Raw genomic sequence first — 20913 nt, 5'->3', positions numbered from 1 at the left:
GCTTCCTGGGGGTGGAGGCCTGGTCGAGGACCGGACCGCGGGGACACTAAAAAGCCCCGAAATCATCTCAAGATAACCTCAAGATATGAGGTGGTGTAGCTAAGACTAGTGGCTCAAAATCGTGGCTAGGTGTCGTGGCAAGAGATGCTAGCCTTAACTATTGCTTGGACTAGTGGCTAGGTGTTCTGGCCTTCCCTTAAGGCCAGAAACTCGTGGATAGATTAAAACTGAATAACGATTTCTTCAAGAGCAACAAACATACATGAAATCAGTCAGAAGGAAATAAGATTAATGAATACACACAAAACTAGTGAAAAACACTAATGGATAAAGGGGACAAAAGAAACCTAATAATATGGAGAGAGAGAGAGAGAGGGAGGAAAAGGAAATAAAATATGGAGGAATAAATGATTAAAAACATGTTCCAAGAGGATGTTTTTAAGTGGAAATGTTATATTTTGAGTTCTAAAGATAAATAGCAGAGAGAGAGAGAGAGAGAGAGAGATAGAGAGAGTCAAGGTTCTTTCCTTAAATCTCTCTCTCTCTCTTTCTCTCTCTCTCTCTCTCTCTCTCTCTCTCTCTCTCTCTCTCTCTCTCTCTCTCTCTCTCTCTCTCTCTCTCTCTCTCTCTCTCTCTCTCTCTCTCTCTCTCTCTCTCTCTCTCTCATCCAAGTACATTTACTGGAGTTCCCTTCCTTGAATATTCCACGTACCAGCTGTAACTAGAGAATCGTGAGCCCAAATGGGTGCTGTCGTTGCTGCTCTGTTCTTGCTATTTTTGCTGCTCCTCTGTTGTTCCCGTTGTCGCTCCTGTTACTGCTCCTGTTGCTGCTGTTACTGGTACTTAAATCTTCTAATCGGCAAAGATACCATCAAATTGAGGGAGGAGCAAGGAAAGAGAGGGAGTGAAGGACGTAAGGATCAAGCAAAAGAGAGAAGGAGAGAGGAAGTGGAATAGGTATTACAATAGGAAGGAAGGGAAGGAGATGGAAGGGGAGAGGGGGGGGGGTTAGCAATGTATGGATGGAATATATAGAGGTTTGAGTCAACTGTAAATGACTTTGCTGCTGTTGATGCTCCGTGAGTGACATCATACAACACCCTATATACGCACAGATACGTAGCACCCAAATACAACCCACAAATACAACACATACAGCTACAACACACAACCCAAATACAATTCCCCTACAAACATGGAGTTTTACAAATTTCTAAGTATTCAGACCATAACTTTCCTGAATTATACGCAAATTATTTGATTAGTTATTGACTGATTGGCCATTAATTAATTGTTTAATAACTGACTGATCGCCCAATAATTAAAGGACTAAATGGCCATTGGTAAATAGATAGATTGGGGCAGTGATTGTTTAACCATTAATTTATTTGATTCATTAACTATTGATTGGGTTTGAGGATTAATTGACTCGGGTACATGTTAAATATGTTAATGAATTTCGATACCTTTCGTTAGTAGATGTTAATCACCTTCTATTAAACCCATACAGTACCGAAATCTACTCAGTTACTACATCTACTACTAAATCTACTCTACTACGGTTCATCCAGTACTCAATTCCACTCAACACGTCAAAAATTATCATAATTGACGTAATTCCACCCATCAAACGCAACCACAATTTTTTTATAGTCATTTATACGTTATTTATGCCTTTCACCGACGTACAATAACAAGGTAATTGCATCGTTCCGTTGTCCGAATAACGACGTTGAATTTTTTTTTTCGTGGATGCGTCAATTTCGTGGCGATTTTAGTGTCATTAAATCACCTGGATTTCGACGCTGTGGTCGATAGGATTAAAATCACGCCGAATTATATAGATGCGTTCACTTCTACATAGATGTGAACTCAACTCAGATGGATTTATCAGTCAATTTGGAAAGAACAATAGAATGGAAGTGGAGACAGATAGATATTGGGCACATTGAGAGTTATTGAGTACATAGATAGATATTTGGGGACATAGATGGATACTGGAGACATACATAAATACTGGAGACATAGATAGATACTGGAGACATAGATAGATACTGGAGACATACATGAATACTGGAGACATAGATAGAAATGGCCATTAATTATTTATTTTGGGACATAGATGAAAAACAGTGATATCAGGAATAATTTCAACGGAGTCAGAATCGCAATCGCAAGCAAGTATTAATAAGATGCAAAGCTGGGGCGCAAGAGCTGACGCCCGACCCTTACAAGCACATCCAGGTGAGTATACGTCGTTGAGTACATATTTACATAAGAGTATCTGGCTGAGGAGAATGAATACGAAGAGATAAAACACAATTCAGCTTCCGTGTGTGTGTGTGTGTGTGTGTGTATACTCACCTAGTTGTATTCACCTAGATGTGCTTGCGGGGGTTGAGCTCTGGCTCTTTGGTCCCGCCTCTCAACCGTCAATCAACTGGTGTACAGGTTCCTGAGTCTACTGGGCTCTGTCATATCTACGTTTGAAACTGTGTATGGAGTCAGCCTCCACCACATCACTGCCTAGTGCATTCCACTTGTTAACTACTCTGACACTGACAATTGTGTGTGTGTGTGTGTGTGTGTGTGTGTGTGTGTGTGTGTGTGTGTATGTGTGTGTGTGTGTGTGTGTGTGTGTTGATCCTTGGATACACATTCTCCCTTCACACACACATTCGCATGTTCCAATGCCTTGTATGGAGCGTGTCCGCATGATCTAATTCCCTATACATTCTTCCCACAATACACTGACTCTCCCCCGATCACTCCACACATACACACGGCCGCCATTCATACCTTATTCACCTCCACATGCCCTTCATATACATACACACAATCTCCCCCGACGACACAAACTCATTCTCTTTTCCACACACTCATACACACACCTTCTCTCTCACCTTCTCTCACAGCGGTATGCCACCAGGCTCGTCCCGGAACTGAGAGGATTGAACTACGAGGAAAGGCTAAAGGAGCTGAACCTCACATCCCTGGAAAACAGAAGAGTAAGGGGAGACATGATAACCACCTACAAAATTCTCAGGGGAATTGACAGGGTGGACAAAGACAAACTCTTCAGCGCGGGTGGGACACGGACAAGGGGACACAGGTGGAAACTTAGTACCCAGATGAGCCACAGAGACGTTAGAAAGAATTTTTTCAGTGTCAGAGTAGTTAATAAATGGAATGCACTAGGAAGTGATGTGGTGGAGGCTGACTCCATACACAGTTTCAAATGTAGATATGATAGAGCCCAGTAGGCTCAGGAATCTGTACACCAGTTGATTGACAGTTGAGAGGCGGGACCAAAGAGCCAAAGCTCAACCCCCGCAAGCACAATTAGGTGAGTACAATTAGGTGAGTACATTCCCTTTCACCAGCCGTTCCACACACACACTCTTTCCCATAATCACCCTTTCCCAACAAACACTCTCTCTCTTTCCTTCTTCCCCCCCCCCTTACACACACACACACACACACACACACACACACACACACACACACACACACACACACACACACACACACACACACACACACACACACAACTAGGTGAGAACTAGGTGAGTACACACACACACACCCACACACCCACACACACACACAAACACACACACACACACACACACAAACACACACACACACACACACACACACACGCAGATCAGGTGAGATTTTTTTTTTAAAGAGATTGAATACCGTGTGAAAAGAACTAAGAGAAAAAAACAAACTAACACAACGCATGATGGCTTAAATAATTACCCACTGCAAAGACCATCAAAGAAAATGTTCCATTCTCCTGGGCTGTATGGGACTCGAACCATGACCTCATGTGTGTGAGGTCGAAGCGCTACCGACTGGGCTATGAGTAGCCTTAAAAAGGGAAAGTTACAAAGAAAATGTTTCCTGCCCTTAAAGGGCAAAAGGAGCCAATATAGAAATAATGGAAATGGGAGAGGTAAAATAGAGGAGAAACACAAGAAGAAACACAGAATAAAGGACAAAACAAAACATATACCTTACCTTGAGGTGATTTCGGGACTCAGCGACCCCGCGGCCCGGTCTTCGACCAGGACTCGTGGTTGCAGGACTGGTCAACCAGGCTGTTGGACGCTGTTGCTCGCAGCCTGACTTATGAGTTACAGCTTGTTTGATCAGGTATCCTTTGGAGGTGTTTGTCAAGTTCTCTCTTGAACACTGTGAGGGGTCGGCCAGTTATGACCCTTATGTGTAGTGGAAGCGTGTTGAACAGTCTCGGGCCTCTGATGTTGATAGTTCTCTCTTGAACACTGTGAGGGGTCGGCCAGTTATGTCTCTTATGTGTAGTGGAAGCGTGTTGAACAGTCTCGGGCCTCTGATGTTGATAGTTCTCTCTTGAACACTGTGAGGGGTCGGCCAGTTATGACCCTTATGTGTAGTGGAAGCGTGTTGAACAGTCTCGGGCCTCTGATGTTGATAGTTCTCTCTTGAACACTGTGAGGGGTCGGCCAGTTACGTCCCTTATGTGTAGCGGAAGCGTGTTGAACAGTCTCGGGCCTCTGATGTTGATAGTTCTCTCTTGGACACTGTGAGGAGCCGGCCAGTTATGTCCCTTATGTGTAGCGGAAGCGTGTTGAACAGTCGCGGGCCTCTGATGTTGATAGTTCTCTCTTGAACACTGTGAGGGGTCGGCCAGTTATGCCCCTTATGTGTAGTGGAAGCGTGTTGAACAGTCTCGGGCCTCTGATGTTGAGTTCTCTCTTGAACACTGTGAGGGGTCGGCCAGTTATGCTCCTAATGTGTAGTGGAAGCGTGTTGAACAGTCTCGGGCCTCTGATGTTGATAGAGTTCTCTCTCAGAATACCTGTTGCACCTCTGCTCTTGAACGGGGGTATTCTGCGCATCCTGCCATGCCTCCTGGTCTCATGTGGTGTTATTTCTGTGTGCAGGTTTGGGACCAGCCCCTCTAATATTTTCCACGTGTAAACTTTTATGTATATAGGCGAGAGAGATGCATGAATATACAGGAATTCGGAAAGCAACCGGGATCAAGCATTATGAGAACGAGATAACACCCCTAGGCTAAACACCAGCCTGAACTACACTTACATAGCCACATAAAAAGGAGGATACATAGCAACATAAATAGGAGGATACATGGACACATACAAAGGAGGATACATAGCCACATAAACAGGAGGATACATAGCCACATAAACAGGAGAATACATAGCCACATAAACAGGAGAATACATAGCCACATAAACAGGAGGATACATAGCCACATAAACAGGAGAATACATAGCCACATAAACAGGAGGATACATAGCCACATAAACAGTAGAATACATAGCCACATAAACAGGAGAATACATAGCCACATAAACAGGAGGATACATAGCCACATAAACAGGAGAATACATAGCCACATAAACAGGAGAATACATAGCCACATAAACAGGAGGATACATAGCCACATAAACAGGAGAATACATAGCCACATAAACAGGAGAATACATAGCCACATAAACAGGAGGATACATAGCCACATAAACAGGAGAATACATAGCCACATAAACAGGAGAATACATAGCCACATAAACAGGAGGATACATAGCCACAAAAACAGGAGAATACATAGCCACATAAACAGGAGGATACATAGCCACATAAACAGGAGAATACATAGCCACATAAACAGGAGAATACATAGCCACATAAACGGTAGGATACATAGCCACATAAACAGGAGAATACATAGCCACATAAACAGGAGAATACATAGCCACATAAACAGGAGGATACATAGCCACATAAACAGGAGAATACATAGCCACATAAACAGGAGGATACATAGCCACATAAACAGGAGAATACATAGCCACATAAACAGGAGAATACATAGCCACATAAACAGGAGGATACATAGCCACATAAACAGGAGAATACATAGCCACATAAACAGGAGAATACATAGCCACATAAACAGGAGGATACATAGCCACATAAACAGGAGAATACATAGCCACATAAACAGGAGGATACATAGCCACATAAACAGGAGAATACATAGCCACATAAACAGGAGAATACATAGCCACATAAACAGGAGAATACATAGCCACATAAACAGGAGAATACATAGCCACATAAACAGGAGAATACATAGCCACATAAACAGGAGGATACATAGCCACATAAACAGGAGGATACATAGCCACATAAACAGGAGGATACATAGCCACATAAACAGGAGAATACATAGCCACATAAACAGGAGAATACATAGCCACATAAACAGGAGGATACATAGCCACATAAACAGGAGGATACATAGCCACATAAACAGGAGAATACATAGCCACATAAACAGGAGGATACATAGCCACATAAACAGGAGAATACATAGCCACATAAACAGGAGCATCTCTGTAAATGTATATGTGATCTAACCTCTTAAAGGACAAGGGGCTAGATTCACGAAAGCACTTACGCAAGTACTTACGAACGTGTACATCTTTCCTCAATCTTTGACGGCTTTGGTTACATTTATTAAACAGTTTACAAGCATGAAAACTTCCCAATCAACTGTTGTTATTGTTATAAACAGCCTCCTGGTGCGCTGGAGCTCATTAACTGTTTAATAATTGTAAACAAAGCCGCCAAAGATTGAGAAAAGATGTACAGGTTCGTAAGTGCTTGCGTAAGTGCTTTCGTGAATCTGGCCCAAAGGAGGCCACACAAGGAATCATAAGACTGACCGAAGTATGACACCAGAGGGCCAGCATATGGCCAGCATATTGGCTAAATATTGTATACTGGCAATATGTCCGGTTATACTTCAGCAACTTAGACCAAGATCATTTCAGAGCGCCATGTACATCCTTTCTGACACCCACTATTGAGTATGCTGCACCAGCATGGTACACCAACCTAAGAAAACACTCGAAAAATAAAATAGAAACGGTCCAAAAACATGCAAGAATGCTCGTTTCTGACCCACGGGTTCTGACCGAAGGAGCTGAACCTCGCTGCTCTAGAGAAAAGAAGGAATAAAGAGGTCATGCTATCTCAAAAAGCATGTAGGAAAATGCCCAACCAGATAGCCCATTAGGCCACTAAACATATATATTCAACCTTCGTAAGACCAACTCTTGAGTAAGAAGCCCTGGCATGGTGTTCATACCTGGAAAAACATGCAATCGACTTAGAGGAATTGCAGAGATATACGTCTTGATTTGTCTTGAGCAAAAGGGAGACACAGAAAAAGGTTGAGGGAGAGGGGAACTTCCCCACGTTAGAGGAAAGGCGAGTCATAGGGGACATGATAACAACGTTCAAGATATTAGGCGAACCAGATAGGTTGGACTATCATTATTCCCAATGAGAAACAGTTGGACCAATTCAATAAGAAACTTTAAAAAACAGTTATGAAAAATACTTGATAACATAAAATTGATTACATAAACGCAAATAGATGAGTAAACACACACACACACACACACACACACACACACACACACACACACACACACACACACACACACACACAGTTTCAAATGTAAATAAGATAGAACCCAGTAGGTTCAGGAATCTGTACACCAGTTAATTGACAGTTTAGAGGCGGGACCAAAGAGCCACAGCTCAACCCCCGCAAGCACAACTAGATGAGTACACACACACACACACACACACACACACAGTTTTAAATGTAGATATGACAGAACCCAGTAGGCACATACACACACACACACACACACCACACACACACACACACACACACACACACACACCACACACCACACACACACACACACACACACACACACACACACACACACCACACACACACACACACACACACACACACACACACACACACACACACACCACACACACACACACACACACACTCTCACACACACACACACACACACACACACACACACACACACACACACACACACACACACACACACCACACACACACACACACACACCTGCTATAATACCCCTGCCCCAATGTGACGCCACACCAAATATTAGCCCAGTGGGCTTCTCCACCACCTTCTCCTTGCCCAAGCCCCTCCGCATCTCACTCGTGTTTACCTTCGCCAACGTCATTTGCATAGAGTAATTCTTCAGCGCGTACCGTCCATCTCCCAGACGTAGATAAAGGCTCACCACCGCATATAAAGAACGGCCAGGGCGTGTAATGGTCCCTTTTATCCAAAGTGTTAAGTTGAGGACTTAGGAGCTATCATGTTTCTCTGTGCTTCGCATTCACTTATTTAACCCTTGTATCATAAGACTGTTGTGATTCTCGTTAGGTTAATATATATATATATATATATATATATATATATATATATATATATATATATATATATATATATATATATATATATATATATAGTCAAGATGAAGTTGATGTATGCTGAGGGTGGACGTTGATGGGATATAATCACCTGGTATATATTTATATATTATACGAGATAGGGGGTATCTCTCTCTCTCTCTCTCTCTCTCTCTCTCTCTCTCTCTCTCTCTCTCTCTCTCCCTTTATCTCAAATGCGTCTCTCAGGCTCATTGATCTTGGCATGGACACGCGTTCGAGACTCGTGTCGTTGTGGTCCCCTCCCTCTTCTCCCCCCCCCCCACAACTCCATACCTGCACCATTAATAGATCTAGCAGCACCATACCTTTCCCCCATCATCTTGCAAAACCCCATCTTTTTTCACTAATCCATATACCTCTCTGGGGGTGCTAGGGGACAGAGAGCCAGCGGGTCCTCCCTTGTAGTAGCATTGAACCATCAGGGGGTAACCTATATGCAACCCGGAGGGCCTTGTTTCATATTGTTACACATGACTTCAATCATCCATGTTATCTCTCTGTAGCATCTCGTCTTCATATACACACACACGGGTGATGAAGTGACCAGGTGTGTGTGTTTGTTGGGGGGGGGGGGTGTTTTATGGGTGTGTGTGTGTGTATGTATTGACAACTAGGGCGCAACTCCATAGTCTCCCGAGACTGAAGGATGCCTACTATCCCCTAATGCAGATATGACCTTTTGGAAGGGACACTAGCCGATCGCGGATTGGCCGACTTAGGTCGCGGGCGACCAATCAGGGCCCGGCCTGACGTCACTGAGTGCCCCGGGCGGCGCCAACGTCAGAGTTGACCTGGCCTTGGAAGCGAGAGGACGCACCTCGGTCAGCTCTCAAGGATTAGAGGCTCTACAAGCCTTTCTTAGTGGATTAGTGCAGGCTGTCGCAGCCCATCGGATATATTGGAGACCCCGCGCTTCTGGGAAGCATAAAGGAACCAAGTTTATTGATCGAAAGAGGGCCAAACTTGGAAAATATTCGGCGACGACGCTGGACGTTGGGGGCCTGAAAAGGTGTGGCGGGCAAGCCTAGCTGTGACCGGGTCACATCCACTGAGGGTTTTGGAAGGACGACACCGTGCCTAGGACAAGGAGCAACACATTGTGGAAGGGGGAGAGTGTGGGAAAATAGTGATTAGCTCAGCGCCCATCGATGAACCAGGATTGGGGTAGCTGAATCTCAGGGATTGGAACGGCGACGACGCGACGGCTCCACGACACCTGAGGACCTGTGGAACGTTCCTGGATCGTCAAGGATCGACTCAGGAAGCGTGGGAACCTCACACCATCGAGGGGCAGGCGTCGTGAGCCAGGAATGTAAGGTAGATCATTTTCCCTCCCATTACCCCTTGTGTGAGTAGGCTAGTTAGGCAACAATATTTACTTATGTTTGTGGCAATAGGACATTAATACTTTAGTAGTAGAATAGGCTGCAAGGCAGCTTGTGTCCAGGACTGTCAGAGGGGACAGTGTGTATGGATGGCAGGACAGTGAAGAAGAGGCGCCGACGTGGTGAAGAGGCCCTCCTGTGAGAGAGTGTGGGACTCCTGTCTTTCTGCCCAGTTGAAGGAGTGTTGGAGGTCGTGGAAGAAGAGGCTGACGATCTCCAGACTCATTATTCTTATTTTCATATTCATGTATTACTTGTGATTGTATGTGTGTTCATGTAATTTCCGTCAGTAAATTCACACATTTTATCATTGTGTTTAAGTGTGCCTCCATCAAAATATTTCTCTATGAGCATACATGAAGGTTATCATAGTACCACCTAGGGAACAGTACGTTCTCTATAGAAGTTCTTATTGCCTGGAGAGTGGTAAAGACAGCACAGACTTACATAAAAGTGTACCCTTAGCCATCCGATCAGTATCAGTGCCTGAATGGTGGCAACTATTAACGTGGTGGCTAGAGAGAGGTAAAGCCACACAGACCTTCCTGGGAGAGTACCCTGGGCCGACAGTCTAGTAGCAGATCTATGGGAGTAGCAGTCTTCTGGCTACAAACAATATATAATACACCCACTGAACTGCATTGCTGGGGTGCAGATATAATAACCCAGCTGACGACCTTGTTAGGAAGAAGATAGAGAAGACAGGCGGGAAAGGAGTTCCTGCAACCTTTTTGTCTGGCAGGCAAGATTCAGGGAGGTTATTGTTATAAGGTAAGCCTGAGTCTTCCTTCACTCCTCCACGGGTCTAGGCCGGAACTGTTAACAGCAGCTTCCCTGTGTTTGACTGAAGGGCTTCCAGGGTGAATCAGTGGCACCCCTTTTGTGGTGGAAGCAAAGACCTGCGGAGGTGGGCATTGTTGGTCCTCTCCTGTGTGACCAAGGAGACTCCGGTGAATCCAGGGAGTCGGAGGGGCTGAGTATTCGGCCTTTTGAGCCCCTAGCAGCTGAGTGCTAGCAGAGCCCCGGCCCACCCCCCACGTGACAATATATATAATTATATATATTTATATATATATATATATATATATATATATATATATATATATATATATATATATATATATATATATATATATATTGGTCCACGTATTGTATCTCACCTCACTTCACCATTCTCTCCTGCCTATTTATACCCATCACTCGATCTGTAAAATCACTCCTTCTGAAGATGTATTAATATACGAAAGTACTTAAGGAAATTCCTGTTTCATTTTTCCTCCGTGGTCTGACATTGTCACATTTTTAATCACGTGTTTATTTTCGTGATATACACACACATATATATATATATATATATATATATATATATATATATATATATATATATATATATATATATATATATATATATATATATAATATATATATATATATAATATATATATATATATATATATATATATATATATATATATATATATATATATATATATATATATATATATATATATATATATATATATATATATATATATATGTCGTACCTAGTAGCCAGAAGCACTTCTCAGCCTACTATGCAAGGCCCGATTTGCCTAATAAGTCAAGTTTTCCTGAATTAATATATTTTCTCTATTTTTTCTGATGAAATGATAAAGCTACCCATTTCATAATGTATGAGGTCAATTTTTTTTTATTGGAGTTAAAATTAACGTAGATTTATGACCGAACCTAACCAACCCTACCTATAGGGTTGGGTTAGGTTAGGTTAGAAAAGATAGGTTAGGTTAGGTTAGGTAGTCGAAAAATAATTCATGAAAACTTGGCTTGTTAGGCAAATCGAGCCTTGCATAGTAGGCTGAGAAGTGCGTTCTGGCTACTAGGTACGACATATATATATATATATATATATATATATATATATATATATATATATATATATATATATATATATATATATATATATATATATATGTCGTACCTAGTAGCCAGAACGCACTTTTTGGACTACTATGCAGGGCCCGATTTGCCTAATAAGCCAAGTTTTCCTGAATTAATATATTTTCTCTAAATTTTTTCTTATGAAATGATAAAGCTACCCATTTCATTATGCATGAGGTCAATTTTTTTTTATTGTAGTTAAAATTAATGTAGATATATGACCGAACCTAACCTAACCTAACCTATCTTTATAGATTAGGTTTGGTTAGGTAGCCGAAAACGTTAGGTTAGGTTAGGTTAGGTAGGTTAGGTAGTCGAAAAAACATTAATTCATGAAAACTAGGCTTATTAGGCAAATCGGGCCTTGCATAGTAGGCTGAGAAGTGAGTTCTGGCTACTAGGTACGACATATATATATATATATATATATATAAATATATATATATATATATATATATATATATATATATATATATATATATATATATATATATAAATATATATATATATATATATATATATATATATATATATATATATATATATATATATATATATATATATATATATGACTCATTCCTCTCGATGTTTGCTGATGATGCAAAAATTATGAGAAGAATCCAGACGGATGAAGATAGACAGAGACTACAGGATGACCTGGATAAACTGGAGGAATGGTCTAGAAAATGGCTACTAAAGTTCAACTCGGGAAAGTGTAAGGTGATGAAATTAGGCGAAGGGAGCAGGAGGCTGAACACAAGGTATCATCTGGGAGGGGAAATCCTGCAAGAGTCAAATAGAGAGAAGGATCTGCTGGTTGATATCACACCGAACCTGTCCCTAGAGGCCCACATCAAAAGAATATCATCAGCGGCATATGCTAGACTGGCCAACATAAGAACTGCCTTCAGAAACTTGTGTAAGGAATCTTTCAGAACCCTGTATACCACTTATGTAAGATCAATTCTGGAGTATGCAGCTCCAGCCTGGAGTACATACCTAGTTAAACACAAGACAAAGTTAGAGAAGATTCAGCGGTATGCCACCAGGCTCGTCCCGGAACTGAGAGGATTGAGCTACGAGGAAAGGCTAAAGGAGCTGAACCTCACATCCCTGGAAAAGAGAAGAGTAAGGGGAGACATGATAACCACCTACAAAATTCTCAGGGGAATTGACAGGGTGGACAAAGACAAACTCTTCAGCACGGGTGCGACACGAACAAGGGGACACAGGTGGAAACTTAGTACCCAGATGAGCCACATAGACGTTAGAAAGAATTTTTTCAGTGTCAGAGTAGTTAATAAATGGAATGCACTAGGAAGTGATGTGGTGGAGGCTGACTCCATACACAGTTTCAAATGTAGATATGATAGAGCCCAGTAGGCTCAGGAATCTGTACACCAGTTGATTGACAGTTGAGAGGCGGGACCAAAGAGCCAAAGCTCAACCCCCGCAAGCACAATTAGGTGAGTACAGGGATCAGTCCTTGGACCTATACTGTTTCTGATATACGTAAATGATCTTCCAGAAGGAATTGACTCGTTCCTCTCGGTGTTTGCTGATGACGCGAAAATTATGAGGGGGATCAGGACAGAGGAGGATAGTATGAGGCTACAAGATGACCTAGACAAACTGAAGGAATGGTCCGACAAATGGCTACTAAAGTTCAACCCAAGAAAATGTAAGGTAATGAAACTAGGAGGAGGAACTAGGAGGCCAGCCACTGGATACCGAATGGGAGATGAAGTCCTTCACGAAACGGACAGAGAGAAAGATCTGGGAGTTGATATCACGCCAAACCTGTCTCCTGAAGCCCACATCAAAAGAATAACATCAGCGGCCTATGCGAGGCTGACTAACATCAGAACTGCTTTCAGAAACCTGTGTAAGGAATCCTTCAGAACCTTGTATACCACATATGTAAGGCCAATCCTGGAGTATGCAGCCGCAGCATGGAGTCCGTACCTAGTCAAGCACAAAACGAAGCTGGAAAAAGTTCAGAGGTATGCCACTAGGTTAGTCCCAGAACTAAGAGGCATGAGTTATGAGGACAGACTATGTGAACTGCATCTTACGTCGCTGGAAGACACAAGAGCTAGGGGAGACATGATCACCACATACAAAATTCTCAGGGGAATTGACAGGGTGGACAAGGATGGATTATTTAAAACGGATGGCACACGCACAAGGGGACACAGGTGGACGCTGAGTACCCAAATGAGCCACAGAGACGTTAGAAAGAACTTTTTCAGTGTCAGAGTAGTTAGTAAATGGAATGCATTAGGCAGTGATGTGGTGGAGGCTGACTCCATACACAGTTTCAAATGAAGATATTACAGAGCCCAGTAGGCTCAGGAATCTGTACACTAGTTGATTGACAGTTGAGAGGTGGGACCAAAGAGTCAGAGCTCAACCCCCGCAAACACAACTAGGTGACTGCTGCTAGGTAAGTACACACACATGAAGCAATAGACAGGAGTAAAAAACATGGAGGTATAGATAGAGATAATTGAGAGACACGGTATCAAAGAGACGGTATCAGAGAGACAGAACGACAGAGACGGTACCAGTGAGACGGTACGAGAGAGACGGTACGAGAGAGACGGTACGAGAGAGACGGTACCAGTGAGACGGTACCAGTGAGACGGTACCAGTGAGACGGTACCAGTGAGACGGTACCAGTGAGACGGTACCAGTGAGACGGTACCAGTGAGACGGTACGAGAGAGACGGTACGAGAGAGACGGTACGAGAGAGACGGTACGAGAGAGACGGTACCAGTGAGACGGTACCAGTGAGACGGTACCAGGAAGACAGTACGAGAGAGAGACGGTTCAAGAGAGATGGTTCATGAGAGATGGTTCCAGAGAGACAGTACGAGAGAGAGACGGTACGACAGACGGTTCAAGAGAGATGGTTCATGAGAGATGGTTCCAGAGAGACAGTACGAGAGAGAGACGGTACGACAGACAGACGTGGGAAGGACCAACCCACTTACACCTGTAAACGCCACACCTATTTCCTCTAGTGAAATAGTATAATCGGTAACATAATACAAAATCATCTCTTACGCAACATGATGCCCACAAAGTCTCAACTTGCATTAAGCTTCGTTACCGCCAGTTGGCTGTGCCTGGAGTACCTGGTGGCGTGGCACTACACCCGCGTGAACCAGGTGTACCAAGACCTGCAGCAAGCACACCGTCACACCAGCCTCGTGACCTGGCTCTGGGATGGGGCTAGTACCCTCCTGGTCTGGGGCGCCGGGAAGAAGCCTCCAGGAACCTACGTGAGCGTCCTCTGGGCGTGGTTGGCCAACCTGCCGCTGGTATGGCGGGTGGTGCCCCGTGACCTGCAGGTGCCCTGCACGGGCATGTGGTTCCCGGTCGTGTCCTCGTTCAAGCGCCTGAACCAGCTGACCCACGACGTGGCAAGCGTCTGCAGGTGCGTCCGGCACGACGTCGCGATGACCGTCGCCTACGGCGTGATTTGGTTCGGATTTGTTGTTTATGTTCTCGCTATGCGAGGTTCCGCACAGAACGCCGTCGGGGTCCAGGATGACGACGCCGCGGGGGTCCAGGATGACGACGCCGCGGGGGTCCAGGATGACGACGCCGCGGGGGTCCAGGATGACGACGCCGCGGGGGTCCAGGATGACGACGCCGCGGGGGTCCAGGATGACGACGCCGCGGGGGTCCAGGTTGACGACGCCGCGGGGGTCCAGGATGACGACGCCGCGGGGGTCCAGGTTGACGACGCCGCGGGGGTCCAGGATGACGACGCCGCGGGGGTCCAGGTTGACGACGCCGCGGGGGTCCAGGATGACGACGCCGCGGGGATCCAGGATGACGACGCCGCGGGGGTCCAGGATGACGACGCCGCGGGGGTCCAGGATGACGACGCCGCGGGGGTCCAGGTTGACGACGCCGCGGGGGTCCAGGTTGACGACGCCGCGGGGGTCCAGGTTGACGACGCCGCGGGGGTCCAGGATGACGACACCGCGGGGGTCCAGGATGACGACACCGCGGGGGTCCAGGATGACGACGCCGCGGGGGTCCAGGATGACGACGCCGCGGGGGTCCAGGATGACGACGCCGCGGGGGTCCAGGATGACGACACCGCGGGGGTCAAGGATGACGACGCCGAGGGGGTGGAAGAGGACGACGCCGTGGGGGTGGAAGAGGACGACGCCGTGGGGGTGGAAGACGACGACACCGAGGGGGCGGAAGAGGACGACGCCGTGGGGGCGGAAGAGGATGACGCCGTGAGGGTGGAAGAGGATGACGCCGTGGGGGTGGAAGAGGACGTCGCCGTGGGGGTGGAAGAGGACGACGCCGTGGGGGTGGAAGAGGACGACGCCGAGGGGGTGGAAGAGGACGACGCCGTGGGGGTGGAAGAGGACGACGCCGTGGGGGTGGAAGAGGACGACGCCGTGGGGGTGGAAGAGGACGACGCCGTGGGGGTGGAAGAGGACGACGCCGTGGGGGTGGAAGAGGACGACGCCGTGGGGGTGGAAGAGAACGACGCCGTGGGGGTGGAAGAGGATGACGCCTCTGGACTGCAAGAGAGCGACGCCGTGGGGGTGGAAGAGGACGACGCCGTGGGGGTGGAAGAGGATGACGCCTCTGGACTGCAAGAGAGCGACGCCGCGGGGGTGGAAGAGGACGACGCCGTGGGGGTGGAAGAGGATGACGCCTCTGGACTGCAAGAGAGCGACGCCGTGGGGGTGGAAGAGGACGTCGCCGTGGGGGTGGAAGAGGGCGACGCCGCGGGGGTGGAAGAGGACGTCGCCGTGGGGGTGGAAGAGGACGACGCCTCTGGACTGCAAGAGAGCGACGCCGTGGGGGTGGAAGAGAGCGACGCCGCGGGGGTGGAAGAGGATGACGCCTCTGGACTGCAAGAGAGCGACGCCGTGGGGGTGGAAGAGGACGTCGCCGAGGGGGTGGAAGAGGACGTCGCCGTGGGGGTGGAAGAGGGCGACGCCGAGGGGGTGGAAGAGGACGTCGCCGTGGGGGTGGAAGAGGATGACGCCTCTGGACTGCAAGAGAGCGACGCCGTGGGGGTGGAAGAGGACGTCGCCGAGGGGGTGGAAGAGGACGACGCCGAGGGGGTGGAAGAGGACGACGCCGAGGGGGTGGAAGAGGACGACGCCGAGGGGGTGGAAGAGGACGACGCCGAGGGGGTGGAAGAGGACGACGCCGAGGGGGTGGAAGAGGGCGACGCCGAGGGGGTGGAAGAGGACGACGCCGAGGGGGTGGAAGAGGGCGACGCCGAGGGGGTGGAAGAGGACGACGCCGAGGGGGTGGAAGAGGGCGACGCCGAGGGGGTGGAAGAGGACGACGCCGAGGGGGTGGAAGAGGACGACGCCGAGGGGGTGGAAGAGGGCGACGCCGAGGGGGTGGAAGAGGGCGACGCCGAGGGGGTTGAAGAGGACGACGCCGAGGGGGTGGAAGAGGACGACGCCGCGGGGCTGGAAGAGGACGACGCCGCGTGGATGGAAGAAGTCACTTCACAACCCTCGAAGACCGTAATAGATACAAAGTTCTTGAGGTTAACCTCCGAGGTTACCGACAGCAAAAACCCTAATTCCAACATCCTTTGGGAACTTCGGGACAAAAAGAACACCACCACCTTCCGCGCCTGCATTGTTCTTGAGAACATCAGTCTTGGAGACTCGTCTGAGTTCACACACTTCCGGAGACTGCTAAACAACCAAGATTTCCTGCAAACCCAGGTACTATGGTTCGACAAGTATACCGTAATTACGTCCACTGAATTTATTGCGTGGATAGATATGATGTTCAAAACGGCCAGTTCGAAGGTGAAGAGCCATTCATCTCAGGTCACGAAGAGGGGGAAGAGCCAAAAATGACTTCGCTATGTGAATGCTAAGAACCGTCATCCCTAGCAGAAGACGAATACCGACTTGGGCGACGTGATTTTGGATAGAAAGTCGAGATTATGAGCGTTATTCTACTGCACGCGAGTTTTGTATAGGCGAGAACCATCGTTTATTATCACTCGCAAGTTTTGTAAAGGCGAGCCATCGTTTACTACCGCTCGCAAGTTTTGTTAAGACGAGCCATCGTTTACTACCGCTCGCAAGTTTTGTTAAGGCGAGCCATCGTTTACTACCGCTCGCAAGTTTTGTAAAGGCGAGCCATCGTTTACTACCGCTCGCAAGTTTTGTAAAGGCGAGCCATCGTTTACTACCGCTCGCAAGTTTTGTTAAGACGAGCCATCGTTTACTAAAGCTCGCAAGTTTTGTTAAGGCGAGCCATCGTTTACTACCGCTCGCAAGTTTTGTTAAGGCGAGCCATCGTTTACTACCGCTCGCAAGTTTTGTTAAGGCGAGCCATCGTTTACTACCGCTCGCAAGTTCTGTAAAGGCGAGCCATCATTTACTACCGCTCGCAAGTTTTGTTAAGGCGAGCCATCGTTTACTACCGCTCGCAAGTTTTGTTAAGGCGAGCCATCGTTTACTACCGCTCGCAAGTTTTGTTAAGGCGAGCCATCGTTTACTACCACTCCCAAGTTTTGTAAAGGCGAGCCATCGTTTACTACCGCTCGCAAGTTTTGTTAAGACGAGCCATCGTTTACTACCGCTCGCAAGTTTTGTTAAGGCGAGCCATCGTTTACTACCGCTCGCAAGTTTTGTTAAGACGAGCCATCGTTTACTACCGCTCGCAAGTTTTGTTAAGACGAGCCATCGTTTACTACCGCTCGCAAGTTTTGTAAAGGCGAGCCATCGTTTACTACCGCTCGCAAGTTTTGTAAAGGCGAGCCATCGTTTACTACCGCTCGCAAGTTTTGTTAAGACGAGCCATCGTTTACTACCGCTCGCAAGTTTTGTTAAGGCGAGCCATCGTTTACTACCGCTCGCAAGTTTTGTAAAGGCGAGCCATCGTTTACTACCGCTCGCAAGTTTTGTTAAGACGAGCCATCGTTTACTACCGCTCGCAAGTTTTGTTAAGGCGAGCCATCGTTTACTACCGCTCGCAAGTTTTGTAAAGGCGAGCCATCGTTTACTACCACTCGCAAGTTCTGTAAAGGCGAGCCATCGTTTACTACCGCTCGCAAGTTCTGTAAAGGCGAGCCATCGTTTACTACCGCTCGCAAGTTCTGTAAAGGCGAGCCATTGTTTACTACCGCTCGCAAGTTCTGTAAAGGCGAGCCATCATTTACTACCGCTCGCAAGTTTTGTTAAGGCGAGCCATCGTTTACTACCGCTCGCAAGTTTTGTTAAGGCGAGCCATCGTTTACTACCGCTCGCAAGTTTTGTCAAGACGAGCCATCGTTTACTACCGCTCGCAAGTTTTGTTAAGGCGAGCCATCGTTTACTACCGCTCGCAAGTTTTGTTAAGGCGAGCCATCGTTTACTACCGCTCGCAAGTTTTGTTAAGGCGAGCCATCGTTTACTACTGCTCGCAAGTTTTGTAAAGGCGAGCCATCGTTTACTACCGCTCGCAAGTTTGTTAAGACGAGCCATCGTTTACTACCACTCGCAAGTTTTGTAAAGGCGAGCCATCGTTTACTACCGCTCGCAAGTTTTGTTAAGACGAGCCATCGTTTACTACCGCTCGCAAGTTTTGTAAAGGCGAGCCATCGTTTACTACCACTCGCAAGTTTTGTTAAGGCGAGCCATCGTTTACTACCGCTCGCAAGTTTTGTTAAGACGAGCTATCGTTTACTACCGCTCGCAAGTTTTGTTAAGGCGAGCCATCGTTTACTACCGCTCGCAAGTTTTGTTAAGACGAGCCATCGTTTACTACCGCTCGCAAGTTTTGTTAAGACGAGCCATCGTTTACTACCGCTCGCAAGTTTTGTTAAGGCAAGCCATCGTTTACTACCGCTCGCAAGTTTTGTTAAGGCGAGCCATCGTTTACTACCGCTCGCAAGTTTTGTTAAGACGAGCCATCGTTTACTACCGCTCGCAAGTTTTGTTAAGACGAGCCATCGTTTACTACCGCTCGCAAGTTCTGTAAAGGCGAGCTATCGTTTACTACCTCTCGCAAGTTCTGTAAAGGCGAGCCACCGTTATACTACCGCCCACGAGTTTTGTAAAGGCGAGCCATCTTTTATTACCGCTCGCAAGTTTTGTAAAGGTGAGCCATCGTTTAATACCACCCGCAAGTTTTGTAAAGGCGAGCCATCGTTTAATACCGCCCGTGAGTTTTGTAAAGGTGAGCCATCGTTTATTACCGCTCGCAAGTTTTGTAAAGGCGAGCCATCGTTATACTACTGTCCGCGAGTTTTGTAAAGGTGAGCCATCGTTTATTACCGCTCGCAAGTTTTGTTAAGGCGAGCCACTATTATACTACCGCCCACGAGTTTTGTAAGGGCAAGCCATTATTTATTACCGCTCGCAAGTTTTGTAAAGTCGAGCCACCATTATACTACCGCCAGCGAATTTTGTAAAGGCGATCGATCGTTTATTACTGCTCGCAAGCTTTGTAAAGGTGAGCCGTCGTTTACTACCGCCCGTGAGTTTTGTAAAGGCGAGCCAACGTTATACTACCGCTCGCAAGTTTTGCATATGGGAGTCACCGTTATACTACCGCCCGCGAGTTTTGTAAGGGCAAGCCATCGTTTACTACCACCTGCGAGTTTTGTAAAGGCGAGCCATCGTTTATTACCACCTGCGAGTTTTGTAAAGGCGAGCCATCGTTTACTACCACTCGTAAGTTTTGTAAAGGGAAGCCATCGTTTAATATCGCTTGCGGGTTCTGAAAATGCAAGCTACTGTTATACTACCGCTCGCAAGTTTTGCATATGGGAGCCACCGTTATACTACCGCCCGCATGTTTTGTAAAGGCGAACCATTGCTATATATGTTGATGTAACACAGAAGGCCAACAGGAGAACATAGTTAGGTAAAAAATATTTTCAAGAGATAACATAAACCACGAATAAAATTTATGGCCAGACGAAGATAATTTTGAAGGGGATGTGGGAAGAGGAGAGAGAGAGAGAGAGAGAGATATCCAGCCATATCGAAGATTATAGTGAGAATGGAGATTAAGAGAGATAACGACTCTCACAGAAGGAGACAGGGGCCCCTTTTCGATGAGACATATGCGATAAGATAGGATGCACTGCAATGGATCATGTAAAGCATGATGAAATTAGATAATTTAGAAAAAAAATTCTTCTGACAAATCCAATGAAATAGAAAAATTGGAAAATAAAAATAAAAATGAAAAACTTCGTA

The sequence above is a fragment of the Procambarus clarkii genome, unplaced genomic scaffold (genome assembly GCF_040958095.1).
Source record: "Procambarus clarkii isolate CNS0578487 unplaced genomic scaffold, FALCON_Pclarkii_2.0 HiC_scaffold_102, whole genome shotgun sequence".
NCBI lineage: Eukaryota > Metazoa > Arthropoda > Malacostraca > Decapoda > Cambaridae > Procambarus > Procambarus clarkii.
This window is presented reverse-complemented; position numbering follows the sequence as displayed.